We start from the raw sequence: 14,956 nt of genomic DNA, 5'->3' as shown, positions 1-14,956 counted from the left end.
AGCGTGCCTCTAAACTGAGATCACCGGGAAGGCACTGCCCCGTCTCCCAGCCCCTGGGAGGAGAGGGTGTAACTTCAGCCGGCAGCTGACTGCAAACGCAAACCTCCACTCACGAACTTTTGAGAAACTGGGCAGCTTCATCTTGGATGCACGACGATAACGGGTCAAATCTACTTAGCTATATACAGGAGTAGGATTCCTTTCTGTCTGCAGTCTCTTTAGCGCATTGCCCTGATGCACGCCACGTGCTAGCCAAACGCTTGTTCAGTAATACAACTGCTTTCTCGCTCCTCTGCCTTTGGGGAGAAGTTTTCTGGCTTGGAAGGAGATTTTGCCCTTAATCTTATTTCCGCAGCACGGTCCTTGGCTAGACCAGCTGCCCTCTGAGCAGAGCTTCCGGTCCTTTTGTGTTTCTGCTTCACCATCCTTAACACCTGGCAGCATGGAAACAAATGAAAGCCACCCAAAGGAGAAAAACAGAGGCTCTTTATTCAGAGCTTGCTACAGCAAGGGGGTCATCTGCATTTGATGGAAACTCACAGGCAGGCAGAGGCGTGGGGAAGCTTCCTTGTGGAGAACAGGGAGGCTCCGGGCGTGCCCTGGAGGGAGGCTGTGGCCCAAGGAAGCTGTGGGCAGCTGTGGACAGCTAGAAGTGGGTTATCCACGTGATTCATTAGGGATGCATTTTTGGCTCCCTCTGGTTGGTCCTAGGTTACAGCAGGGATAAAAACCAGAGAAGCGGTCAGTTACTAATCAAGTCATAGACATTGGGGGCCAATTGTTACAGGAGTTATCATTCATCTTCCTGAACTGGTTATTAGAGATAGTAGTCTGAATTCCTACATGTCTGACTTATAGGGCTGGTTTCCGCAGATAACGGGCTGGCTTCCTGGGCTGTAGCTCGTGGGGTCAGAGTTCTATTTTTATACATGGTCTGGCCACTGTCCATTTGCGTATTTGGTCTCTGAGCGTTCATCATCAGGGTCACCTCATGGTCCCAATACAGCCACCACAGAACCTGCCACTGCAAGCACATTCCAGGTTGAGAAGTTAAGCAGAAGGGCAAAGAGTGTGCCTCCCAGGGAGTCCCTTGACCAGACTTTAAAAATGAGGATCCGTCCAGACACATTTGCTTACATCCCTCTAGCCCTCCCTGCCTTCAGGGAGGCAGGGAGATGTGATTTGTTTACTGAGCGCAGTGATGACCCTCCAAAGAGGGAGCTTCTGCTAGAGGTAAGGGAGTGTGGACACTGGCCAGGAGGCCAGCAACCTCTTTCTCAGATGGAAAGATTCTTCAGGTGAAAAAGTAGAGGAATAAATCCATAAGAATCTATTATTCAGTAAGAAAGTTGTTTATGACGATTATTTTAATAACTGGCTACTGAGTCGGTGTGTAGTCAATGTTACATGCACGAAATGTGCTCCCCAGTGCCTTCCCAGCCCCCGTCCTGTCCCTCCATCTCCAGGGTACTGAGACAGACACGAAAGAGAGCAGTGTGAATATACGGATATGAACACACACTGAAAACTGCTCAGCTAAAACGAATTAGTTCAAAGAGACAATAAATTCAGGGAGTTGGTCACTTGGCAAATGGGCTCTTCAGAGAACTGGCTTTCAGCGACGGCCCACGTGCAAGAGCGGCTCAAGCAGACACGCACCTCGAGCGGGTGGGCGTGTCCATGAAGGACTCCGGGGGACTTCCATGCAGGGTTCAGGGGGGGTCCCTAGGGCTGCAGCACTGCCTCCCCTGCACAATACTCACGCCCACTGAAGTGCAGAGTTTATATCCTCTGGAAAACAAGAAATGAAACCCAAGCGGGAAGGTCACGGAGTTCAGGAGAGAGAGCGTGTTCTCAAGAAACGCATGGAAACAGGTCCTTGGCACACTGGAGACTGAATGTGCTGTCAGGACAGGGTCCCTTGGCAGCCGGGGCAGAGGAAGAGTCTTGCACTCACGTGGACACTCACGTGGCAGGAAGGAGCAAGCGCAGGGGCTCCAAAGCCTCCCTGGCCGTTCTCTGGGGCTTTTCCTCCAATGAATCCAAGTTCTCAGGAACTGAGTGACTGTGGTGTGCAGTTCCTTCCCAGCAAAGGGTCCAGACACTGCAAACACGCACGCATGTGTGCACACGTGCACACCCACACACACACAAGTGTGCATACCCACACATGCATGAGTGTGCACACAGGCACGTGTACACAGCCACTCACATGCATGCGTACACACAGCACATGGGCACGCACACAACACCCATGCATGCACGTGTCAGTGCAGGTGCACACCCAAGCACACGTACGCACATGCACACGCTCCCTCCACTTGCCCTTCCTTCCCTGGAGCTCTCCGTGTTCTCTACTGCAGCACTGGGTGAGAAGGTGCTTTCTACTTCCACTCTGGAGGATTGGCTCTGCACGTTTCTGCAGCCACATCTGGCATTGGCACAGCCTGTCCCCCCACAAATGAAGTGCCACTCCCCACCGGACCCAACGATCACAGGCGGGGTTCTGCCTGCCACTAAGTCTCCCCACAGAAAATTCTTTATTTTCATTCCTCCATCAGAAATTCATTTTCGGAAGTGCCCATTATTCCAGTGCAAAATGAGAGGAACGACCATGCTTCCAGTGGCAACACCCAATCCACAACGAAAACACTGACAGCACCTCTAATCCCTTCCAGGAGATGGAAACTGAAAACCCCAGGGGAGGGAAAAGAGCATTGCCTGATCCGGCTTTGACCACACAGTTAGAAGCAAGAACACTTGGACGGAAGAACAGGAAATTATCGGATTGGAAACTTTTTCTGGGTTAAAAAGAAGTGGCGAGTTGATGCATCATTGACAATTTAATGGGAATTAGTCCTCTGATCACGCCTGACTGCCGCTGACAAGAAAGGGCTTCTCAGGAGACAGAGATCCAATCATCCCACCGCCTCAGGAAGGGCCTGGAAATGCATTTCTTCACCCGCCCTTGAAACGACCTCCTTGGGACACTGCTGGCTCCGCGTGGGAAGGCGCCTCAGGGGAGATGAGGGAGGCAAAGATGGGCTCCCAGACACAACCACGGGGCAGTGATTTCCCCTGGACCGGCAGGGACTCTAGGCTCTGTCTCTGAAGCCCCATAGCTAGGTCCAATTTCAGGACCTATCCTTTGCTAACCTCCTGGGCCTCGGCTACCAGGCTTGAAAGAGGAGTAAGACTCACATGCAGCCCTCCTTGAGGGTTAAGCAATTAACCACCGACGGCCTATGATTTAATCAGCAGTGCCTATGCACTGAGGCTTCCATAAAACCCCGAGCTGAAGTTCAGAGAGCTTCCAGGTTGCTGAACACACACCCCTGCCAGACGGTGGTGCACCCCAATACCATGGGGACCCCCGACCAGAGGGTGGCGCACCCCGACACCATGGGGGCCCCGGGCCAGACGGTGGCGCACCCCAACACCATGGGGGCCCCCTGCCGGAGGGTGGAGCACCCCAACACCGTGAGGACCCCCTGCCGGAGGGTGGTGCACCCTGATACCGTGGGGACCCCCTGCTGGAGGATGGCATACCCTGACACCGCAGGGACCCCTTGCTGGAGGGTGGTGCACCCCAACACCGTGGGGACTGAAGCTCCTATGCTCGAGACTTCTGGGCCTTGTCCTGGTACCTCTTCACCTGGCTGCTCATCAGTGTGACTTACAATAAACTGAGTTCTGCGGGTCATTCTAGGAAATTATCAAACACAAGGAGGGAGTTGAGGGAACCCCCAATTTGCAGCCAAGCCAGACAAAGTGTGGGAACCTGGGACCGACCACTTGCACCCAGCACCTGATGGGGGTGGTCCTGTGGGCCTGAGCCCACCCAGGTTAGTGCCGGCCTTGAACTGAACTGTAGGACGTGCCATAGTGTCAACCCCGGAGAGCTGTTTGGTGTGGAAATCCCACATATTAGGTGTCAGAAGCGAAGAGAGAGTCAAACAGAAGCTCACTTTCACATAGAGACAGAAAGCAGACTAGCTCCCCCCGGGGCCGGGGGAGGGGGACCGGAGTGACTGCTGAGCCGGTGTGGGTTTCCTTTTGGGGTGGTGTAATGTTCTGGAATTAGTAGGTGAGCGCTGTACAACAAAATGAATGTACCAAAAACTACTAAACTTAAACACGTTAAACTGGTGAATTTTATGTTATGTAAATTCCATCTCAATAAGTAAACATAACGTCAATATAAAAATTATTAATGACATTTAACACTCTTTCTTCCGTACTAAGTTTTCAAAACCCAGTGTGTACTTTACATTTCCCGCACACTTAATGGTGCTAGCACGACATTGAATACACTGAAAGCCACCCAAGGGCACTCTTTGAGGTATGATTTATATAAATACACTTTTTTAATATGTCTCTGCTTTCGAGACTCAATCTACTTGAGACGAAAACACAAAGACTGATGACACAGCTTATATCATTGCAGGAGGCAGAGAGGACCAACATCACTTGTACCCCATCTCCAGCTGCAGCCTCAGTGTCCTCCGTGTGGCCTAACACTGGCAGAGAAAAGAAAATCTGCTGGGCCCAGTGCCCAAGGAACCCCACCATGTCTAGTCCCGAAAGTGGAGGAGAATGGAGCATCTGCTGGGCCCAGTGCAAATGGTGCCCCCTCACTACTCCCGAAAATGGAGGAGAACAGAGCATCTGCTAGGCCAAGTGTCCACAGGCCCCCCTCACTAGTTCTAAGTCTGCAGGAGAACAGAGCATCCTCTGAGCCCAGTGCAAATGGACCCCCGTCACTAGTCCTAAGTCTGCAGGAGAACGGAGAATCTGCTGCACCAAGTGCAAATGGACCCCCATCATTAGTCCTAAGTCTGCAGGAAAACAGAGTATCCTCTGAGCCAGGTGCAAATGGACCCCCGTCACTAGTCCTAAGTCTGCAGGAGAACAGAGCATCCGCTGGGCTGGGTGCAAATGGACCCCCGTCACTAGTCCTAAGTCTGCAGGAGAACAGAGCATCCACTCGACCAGGTGCAAATGGACCCCCGTCACTAGTCCTGAGTCTGCAGGAGAACAGAGCATCCTCTGAGCCCAGTGCAAATGGACCCCCGTCACTAGTCCTAAGTCTGCAGGAGAATGGAGCATCCGCTGGGCCAGATGCAAATGGACCCCCGTCACTAGTCCTGAGTCTGCAGGAGAACGGAGCATCCGCTCGGCCGGGCGCAAATGGACCCCCGTCACTAGTCCTGAGTCTGCAGGAGAACGGAGCATCCGCTGGGCCAGGTGCAAATGGACCCCCGTCACTAGTCCTAAGTCTGCAGGAGAACAGCGCATCCGCTCGACCAGGTGCAAATGGACCCCGTCACTAGTCCTAAGTCTGCAGGAGAACAGCGCATCCGCTCGACCAGGTGCAAATGGACCCCCGTCACTAGTCTTAAGTCTGCAGGAGAATGGAGTATCCGCTGGGCCAGGTGCAAATGGACCCCCGTCACTAGTCCTAAGTCTGCAGGAGAACAGAGCATCCGCTCGGCCAGGTGCAAATGGACCCCCGTCACTAGTCCTAAGTCTGCAGGAGAACACAGCATCCGCTCGACCAGGTGCAAATGGACCCCCGTCACTAGTTCTAAGTCTGCAGGAGAAAAGAGCATATGCTGGGCGTGGAGCCCATGGACCCCCATCACTAATGCTGAGTTTGGAGGAGAACAGAGCATCATCCGCTGGGCCTGGGACCCTCGGAACCTCCTCACTAGTCCCAAGCCTGGAGGAGAACAGAGCATTGGCTGGTCCAGCACCCATAGACCCCCATCACTAGTCCCAAGACAAGAACAGAGCATCCACTGGTCCAGTGCCCAGAGACCCTCAAACCTCTTCCCACCACCAACTGGCAGAGGGCTTTCTCTACATGTCCTTCCCTCATTTTCTGGATTAAAATTTTTTCTCTTCCATTTCTCTACTATTTGAGGGTCATATACTTATTCTCTTTTTAGTTTTTCAGTGGGGCCACTTACATTTTTAACTGTCTGCTTAGATTAAGCACATGTGATGTCACTAGATTGCCGTCCTGCAGCTCACAAACAGCTTGGGGTCTTTCCCCCGACTGCCCTTGCTATTTGCCTTACTGTGGCCTAGGACTTGGGGTCTACCCTTGCTGTTCTGACAGCTCACATTTATCTTCATTTTACAGTCAACACATTCCTGTTCACCCGCTTTTCCCACTTGGTCCACCTCCCCTTTTGCGTCACAGCTTTCTTGCTCTGACTTCACAGTTCCTGCCTTGGTGAGCCCCCTTTGGTTTTGCTTTTCAACAATGTCTGTATTTCACTTCTGAACAATCGTTTAGCCAAGTTTACCAATCCTCAGTCTGTGCTGTGATCATTCCCCTACATTCCAGCTGCCTTCATCGCTACTGAGATGTCAGCCGTTAGCCCACAGCTGCCACAGAGGACATTCAGCTTCTCTCTCTGCGTGCTTTTAAGATTTTATTTTTGTCTCCCAACTGGTAAATTGAAGAAGGCAAGCTGCAAAGAGGAGCTTCAGGCAGAGATCAGGCAAGAGAAGAAATGTAGGATGAACTTAAATTTCCCATCTGAAGATGAGCTGGAGCAGAAAAGAGGGAGACAGAAGGTGGTACGGGAAGAGACAGGGCGGGGGGTACAGTGTGCACCTGCCTCCACCTGCCATGCTCTTCTCTGTGGCTCGGTGAGCTACTTGGGGCTGGGAGGAAGTGGTCCGGAGAACAGCAGACCCCATAATAAGATCTCATGCATATTTATGCTTTTTTTTTTTTTTAAGCAGGCCCAACGCAGGGCTTGAACTCACAACCCTGAGATCAAGACCTGAGCTGCGATCAAGAGTCTGATGCTTAACCGACTGAGCCACCCAGGTGGCCCAAATACATGTTTATTAAATAAGCACCTTCCTGCTCTGCCATCCTTGTGCAGTGCCTCATGGGCTGAGATGGCTGCTAGAGCACCAGCCATATGACTGCATGCCAGAAAGGAAGAGAGAACAGATTTCCTCTCACGTTTGGAAAATGTAGTCTCCTGGCTGGGCAGCAATGTGCCTGGCTAAAAGCAAGATTTCAGGGGCGCCTGGGTGGCACAGTCGTTAAGCGTCTGCCTTCGGCTCAGGGCGTGATCCCAGCGTTCTGGGATCGAGCCCCATGTCGGGCTCCTCCGCTGGAAGCCTGCTTCTTCCTCTCCCGCTCCCCCTGCTTGTGTTCCCTCTCTCACTGGCTGTCTCTATCTCTGTCAAATAAATAAATAAAATATTTAAAAAAATAAATAAATAAAATAAAAGCAAGATTTCATCACCAAGAACAAGCACACATTTTACTATAAGCTGCTGTGCACTCATCTCACTGAATGATGCTATTTTTTCTTTACGAATAAATTCCTTTAAAATAAATCCTTTGATGCCTGGGTGGCTCAGCAGGTTAAGTGTGTGCCTTCAGCTCAGGTCATGATCTCAGGGTCCTGGGATCAAGTCCCATATCGGGCTCCCTGCTCGGCAGGAAGCCTGCTTCTCCCTCTGCCTCTGCTTGTGCACTCACACGCGCCCTCTCTCTCTGACAAATAAATAAAATCTTTTTTTAAAAAATTATAAATTCTTCATTTTACCAGGACTTGGCCACCTGAGCCATTCGTTCCTTCTCCCCCAGGGAGATTATGCCAGAGAAACGATCAAGTATGCTCGTCCACGTCCCACACACTCCCCCACACCCTGCAGACAGGCCCACCTCCCACCCCCCGCCCCCCATCCCCAGTCACAGCTTCCAGGGCTGACTCCAGGGGAGGCAGAAGAACCATGTCCATGTCCTTGTTGTGCGGAGAGGGCGCATCTGGTGGGAGAGGCTTGCTGAGGCTAAGCCTGGCCACACATGTCCATCCCATCTTCGCAGAGCTTACGGCGGGCTGTTGTCACCCCAGGCTCAGGGTGACTGAGTGATCACTCACTGCCAGGAAGAGGTTGTTAATCCACTACGGTCTCCTTCTATAATAAATGTCCTGTCTTATCGGACGGTGGCACTGAGAAGAGAGGCGAATGCATAAACTGCAGAACAGTGGAGCAGAGCGCAAGGGAGATGGGGGAGCGCCATCCACCCGAAGGTAAGGGGTGGGAGGAGGCACCAGTGGCACAGGATGCGGTATATGGAAAACACAGACAAGAGGGCCCAACTTAGGGCTGACATACCAGTAATTACAGCTCACAGAACCGTATTTAGCTCATCAATTACAAGACTGATCTCTTAGAAAAGAAAAAACTGCAGCCACCTGCTATTTACAAAAGACGCACCTAAAATAGAAGGAAGCAAGGAGTAAGGAAGGGGGTGGGGAAAATACATGAGAGGGTGATGCTGCAATTTTGATACCAGGTCAAACTGCCTTTGAGGCAAAGAGCATTATCAGGGATAATGAATGCCCTTGGTCAGTAGCAAAGGGGACAGTTCCCTAGGAATGAGAAAGAGACAAAGAAAGCTTGAGCTTATGAACTGCTAAGTAACGTTTTCAAAAAAGTATGTAAAGCCAAACTACAAGAAGGAATTTACAAACCCTCAGCTTATTTCCCTACCTCCCTCAATAGTTCATCCGGAAGCTGCTGGAGGGGCAGGGCTGGGGCGGAGGCAGGTGTGTGCGGCTGAGGGAGGGCAGGGCTCGGAGCACACGTGGCAAGGGCGCAAAGGCAGCAGACCCTTGCGCATGCAAGGACAGGATGCAGGGAGAGCAGGGGTCTGTGCCGGTGAGCCCACAGTGTCCACAGCCTGGCACGGCACAGAAGATGAGGAGGCAGCCACAGGTTCTAGACCCAGCAGGGCCGGGTGCAGAGTTCCAGACCCTGAAAGGGTGAGGAGGGTTTACTTGTGGGGAACAGGAGCAGTAAGGACGGTGGCCGGGTGTCACAGCCAGAGCAGGTGAGCAGGTGTTCACACTAGGGGGGGTGCCATCCACGGGATTGGTCAGGGCCAGGGGACTGATCCAGTAGTAAACACACCGAGGACACGGGGAGCCAGGTTCGTGCAGGTGGAAGAGGAAGCTGCAAATATGGAAAAGGAGAAAACAGAATGAACTCTTGTGGCGCTGCACCGGGGGAATCCGTGGGCGCTCCTGGTCTCCCGTGCCCGCTTCCACATGGAAGCGTCTGTGCTCGGCACCTGTGTCCCTGCTGTCCCCTGGGAGGGGCTCAGGCCACAACTGCCATGAGCACAACCAGCACCCAGACCCTGGTTTCCAAATGCCCATCCGCAACCTACAGATGCAGCGTCCCTGGAGAGACACTGACGCTAGGGCTTGGGCAGGGAAGGTACCAGATGAGCCTGCAATCTCCTTGTACGGAAAGTCAAAGAGCGCTCGGACAGAGAAGGCACAGGTCAAGAGAAGTGAGGAAATGAAGAGCCAGGCTGGCCGCACTTGCTGTAGCCCACACTGGTTTTTTCAAGTAGCCACCCTAACGGGTGTGAGGCAGTATCTTACTGTGGGTTTGAGTCGCATTTCGCTAATGATGAGTGATGGGGTGCATCTTTTCATGTGCTTATGGCCATTTCTATGTCTTCTCTGGACAAATGTCTGTTCAAGTCCTTTGTCCATTTCTTAATTGGGTTGTTTCACTGAATCCCTTATCAGATACATGATTTGCAATGTTTTCTCCCATTCTAGTAGTTGCCTTTTTACTCTGATGACCGTGTTTTTGACACACAATTTTAAAAAATTTTCATGGACTTGCCTGTTTTTCCTTCTGTGGCCTGCGCCTTTGGCATCATATCCAAGAAATCCCTGCCAAGTCCGAGGTCGTGAAATCTTATCCCTAATGTTTCTTCTAAGAGCATTATTTTAGGTCTTACCTCCTGGTCTTTGATCCATATTGACTTAATTTTTGGATATAGTGTGAGATAGGGGTCCAAGGTCATTCTTTTGCACGTGGATGTCCAATTTCCCAGCATCATTTGTTGAAAAGACTGTCCTTTCCCCACTGAATGGTCTTGGCACCCTTGTCAGAAATCATCTGACCATAAACGCAAGGGTCATTTCTGGGGAAGGTAATTTCTGGGCTCTTTATTCTATTCCACTGGTCTATGTGTCCGTCTCTATGCCAATACCATAGTGTGTTGACTACTGTGGCTTTACAGTAAGTTTTGAAATCAGGGAGTGTAAGTCTTCTGGCTCTGTTCTTTCTCAAGATTGTTTTGGCTATGAAAGGTTCCCTGAGATTCCATGTGAATTTTACGATCAGTTTTTCTATTTCTGCAGAAAATGTCCTTGGGATTTTGATACTTACTGCACTGGCTCCGTAGATGGCTTTGGATAGTACTGACATGTTAACATGTTCCAATCCATGATCGTGGAAAGTGTTCCCAATTATTTATGTCTCCTTTAATTTCTTTCAAAAATGTTCAAAAGATGAAAATGTGCTTTTCAAAAATGCTTCATTGAGCAGGTTTCTCCCTTTCCGGGTTAACTCCTAAATATTTTATGCTTTTTGATGCTGTTGTAAATGGTATCGCCTTTGTAATTTCCTTTCCAGATTGCTCATTCTTAGCGTATAGAAATGCAACTGATTTTTATGTGCTGACTTTATATATTGCTACTTTGCTGAATTCATTTTTTTTTAGTTCCAACAGTTGTTTTGGGGAGTTTTTTGGTGTTGTTTTTTTTTTTTATGGAAACCTCAGGGTTTTCTCCATATAAGACCATACATCTGTGAACTGAGGTAATTTTACTTCTTTTCCAATTTTTATTCCAACACTTTTTCTTTTTCTTGTCTAACTGCTCCAGTTAGAAGTCCCAGTATTAGTTAAATAAAACAGGCAAACGCGAGTCTCCTTGCCTGTTCCTGGCCTTAGAGGAAAAGCTTCAAGTCCTTTCCCCGTTGAGTATGATGTTCACTGTGGGTTTTTCACAGATGGCCTTTATTGTGTTGAGGGACATCCCATCTATATCTAGTTTGTTGACTGTTTTATCATAAAAGGGTGTTGAATTTTGTCACGTTTTTTCCACACTGAGATATCATGTGGGGTTTTTTTTCTTTCATTCAATAGTTTATGACACTGATCAATTTTCATGTTAAAGCATCTTCTTGCATCGCAGGAATAAATCACACTTGGTCGTGGTTTATAATCCTTCCGCTATGCTGCTGACTTTGGTTTGCTAGTGTTTGGTTGAGGATTTTTTATCTATGTTCACGTGGGATACTGGTCTGTAGGTTTTTTTCTCGTCCTGCCTGGCTTCGGTATCGGGACTACTGGCCTCACAGAATGCGTTAGGACGTGTTCTCTCCTCTTGGATTGTTTGAAAGTGTCTTAGAAAGATTAACATTGGTTCTTCTCTAAATATTTGGTAGAATTTACCAGAGAAGACTTCAGGTCGGTGGCTTTTCTGTGTTGGGAGATTTTTTTTATTATTACTGCTTCAATATCCTTACGAGTTATAGGTATGTTCAGATTTTCTGTTTCTTTGTGATTTGTCATAGGAGGTGCTGTTTCTAGGAATTTGTCCATTCCATCTAAGTGACCCAGTTCGTTGGTGTACAACTGCTCATGGCACTCTCTTATAATCCCTTTTATTTCCACAGAATCAGCAGTAAAGCCCCCACTTTCCTTTCTTATTTTGACAATTTGAGTCCTCTTTTTTTCTTGGTCTGTTCAGCTAAAAGTTTATCCATTTTGCTGATCTTTTTAAAGAACCAACTCCTGGTGTCATTAGTTTTCTCTACTGTTTTTCTATTCCCTATTTCACTTACCACCACTCTAATCTTTATTACTTTCTTCCCTCTGGTAGCTTTGCGTTTAGCTTATTCTTCTTTTTCTAGAAACTTAGATTGTTGATTTGAGATCTCTGGCGTTTGTTTTTTTAAGATTTTGTTTATTTATTCGACACAGAGAGGAGAGCGTGAGCGAGTGAGCACGAGCAAGGGGAGCGGCAGAGGGAGAAGCAGGCTCCCCGCTGAGCAGGGAGCCCGACGTGGGGCTCAATCCCAGGACCCTGGGATCACGACCTGAGCCAAAGGCAGACACTTCACTGACTAAGCCACCCGAGCACCCTGAGATCTTTGGTTTTTAATGTAGGCCTTGATAGCAAAACTCCCCCCTTAGCACCACTGTTGCTGCAGCCTGTGAGCTTTGGTGTGCTCTCGTGTTCATTCGTCCCTGATTATTTTCTAATTTCCCTTGTCTTTCTTCTCTGATCCACTGACTGGGAGTGTGTTGTTCAAGTTCCACAGCTCTGTGAGTCTTCCAGTTCTTCTGTTACGAACTTCTAACTTCATCCCACCGCAGAGAAGATTCCTTGCAGCATGTCTATCTTTTCACACCTATTGAGACTTGTGTCCGGACACGTGACTTGTCCTGGAGAATGTCCACATGCACTAGAGAAAGACGCAGAGCAGCTGCTGGGTAGAGCGCTCTGCACTTGTCCGCTGGGACAGTCACTTTATTGCACTGCCTGAGCCCTTCCATCACTGCAAGTGAACACTGAAGTCTCCCACTGGTACTGGACAACTGTTTCTTCCTTCAATTCTGTTTTTGCTTTATACACTTTGATTCTCTGTCATTTGGTGGGTAAATGTTTATAATTGTTGTATCTTCTTGCTGTACTAAACTTTTCATTAATCTATAATGTCCTTCTCATGTCTTCTAACCTTTTTTGATTCAAAGTCTATTTTGTCTGATACTACCAGCACCCTGCTCTCTTTTGATGACTATTTGCATGGAATAGCTTTGGATCTTTGCAGACGAGTCTCTTGTGGACAGCGTGCAGTTGGGTCCTGTGTTTTTATCTGTTCTGCCAATCTCTGTCTTTTGATTGGAGAGTTTAATCCGTTTACACTTGAAGTAATTACTGATAAGGAGGGACTTCTGTCATTCTGGTATTGTTTTCTAAATGCCTTACAGCTTTTTGTTCATTTCCTGCAATGCTCTCTTGCGTTTGACTTTTTTTTGTCACAATAGGTTTAAATTCCTCTCTCATTTTCTTTTGTGTATATTCTACAGCTATCTTCTTTGTGGTTACCATGGAGATTACACTTCCCATCCTAAAGTTATAACCTTCTAATTTGAATTTATAACAGGTTAACTTCCAGTCACACACAAAACCCTGTTCCTTTAGGGCTCTGTCACTGCCCGGATGCCACAAAATTGTATTTGATGCACCATATGACCCATGTCCTACAGGCTCTGTTCACTTTTCTTCGATCTTTTTTCCTTCTGTTCATTAGACTGGATCATTTCAGTGGTCTTATCTGTAACTGTGCTGATTCTTTCTTCTGCCTGTTCAAATCTGCCTCCAATTCCGTCTCGTGCATTTTTCACTTCCGTTGTTAATTTGAAGTCCCGGAATTTCTTTTTGGTTTCCAGCTCTCTTTGTTGGTATTTCTGTCTTGTTCGCACTTCATCTTCTTGACTCTCTCTCCATCTCCCTTCAGTTTTTAATCATGTTTACGACCACTGTCTTAAAGTCTTCGTCTAATAGACCTGCCATCAAGTCTTTTATTCAGGGACAGTTTCTGTTGATTTATATTTTCCCTCTGAATGGACCACACTTTACTGAGTGTTTCTTGTGATTTTTTTGCTGAAAACTGGATATCTGAATCTAATAATGGGGTAAGTCTGAAAATCAGATTCTCCCCCTTTCCCCAAGGTTTGCTCTATTGATTTTGTTAGGGTTTTGTTACTGACTTGTCTATTGGTTTTTGCTTTTTTAATTGATGTAGGCTGCTTCTGTGCCAAGGATCAACCTGAGGTATAAACTTAAAATCTTCTCAATTCTTGTCTGAGCCTTACCTGGACATACACAGTCACTTTCTCATTTCCCCCCTATATGCAGTTGTTTTCAATGTCCTAGTCCTTAATTTCTGGCCCCTGAAAGGGGAAAAACAAAGTGAAAAACGACGGGGAGAGAGAAGGGCACCAGCCCTTTAAATGCCCTGGAAGCTACTTCAGCCAGAGAGGGAGGGGTGATGTCCCTGGCTGCCCTCCTCAGCAATCAGAACATGGACCCCAATATCTGCAGAATGGAGTCCTTACCCACCCTGGTCCCCACACACGGTGCAAGCTGCCCCATGAACGGGTGCACTGCTGCCTGCCACGTGGCTGGGGGCAGGTGCTGCTGCACTGCGAGCTGAAAGTCACCAAATTAACCACAGTTTACCATCCAAGCCCTCCCCTGGAAGTTGTGAGCCTTCAGCAGACTCCAGAGTTCCAAAATGGTTATGTCAGAGTGTGCCAGGGCAACAGCCGTCCGGGGGAGGAGACGGAGTCCTGGGGCCTCCCACTCCACCACCTTCCCAGAATCCGCCCACCTGATGCTGAGGGCCTCTTCTGCATGGGGGGCTGCACAAGGCTCAGGCACATAAAGACAAAGAAGACAGGGTCTTATTTCAAGGAGACAAGGAGGAGCACAAAGGCGAGACTGGACCTTGGAGGTGGTCGAACCAGTGCAGCCCCAGCTGTGGCGCCTCTGCTGGGCGCATGAGCAGCTGTGTGTACACCTGCAGCTGTGCACACACCTGAGCAGCCGCACGCTGGCCTCCCCCAACACCCCCATGGAGGCAAGTCACTGGGCCTCGGGCTCCTGAGCTGGAAAGTGGGATGACGGTCATGGTTGTGGAAATCCAGCAAGATGGCCAATGAAAACATCTCCCCCGGGGGTCGGCCAGTCAGCCGGTCAGCAGTGCTCAGGAAAGGCCTTCCTGCCCATCTCCATGGAAAGAGCGCTCAACATCTTCAGAATCAGTCTCTCCCAAACCCGAAGATCTCATTTTCAAAATCAGAAGAGTAACCTCTCGCAACGGATGGCTCCCTCCTGCCGTGGCCCCCGATGGGAACCGCTGTGAGGAAGGACAGACAGGTGTGCCCTGTGCCCGTCACAGGGACAAACCAAATCTGCCAATGTGAAGTAAAACTTACAAGCTAAATGGGGGCTCCAACACATTCACACTTGGAATTCACATTCCAGACCATTCCCTCGCTCATTCATGTTAGGACTGGCCCCTCACACCTGGA

This window comes from Ursus maritimus, unplaced genomic scaffold (genome assembly GCF_017311325.1).
Source record: "Ursus maritimus isolate PB19 unplaced genomic scaffold, ASM1731132v1 scaffold_4, whole genome shotgun sequence".
Lineage (NCBI taxonomy): Eukaryota > Metazoa > Chordata > Mammalia > Carnivora > Ursidae > Ursus > Ursus maritimus.
Note: the sequence above shows the minus strand (reverse complement) of the source record.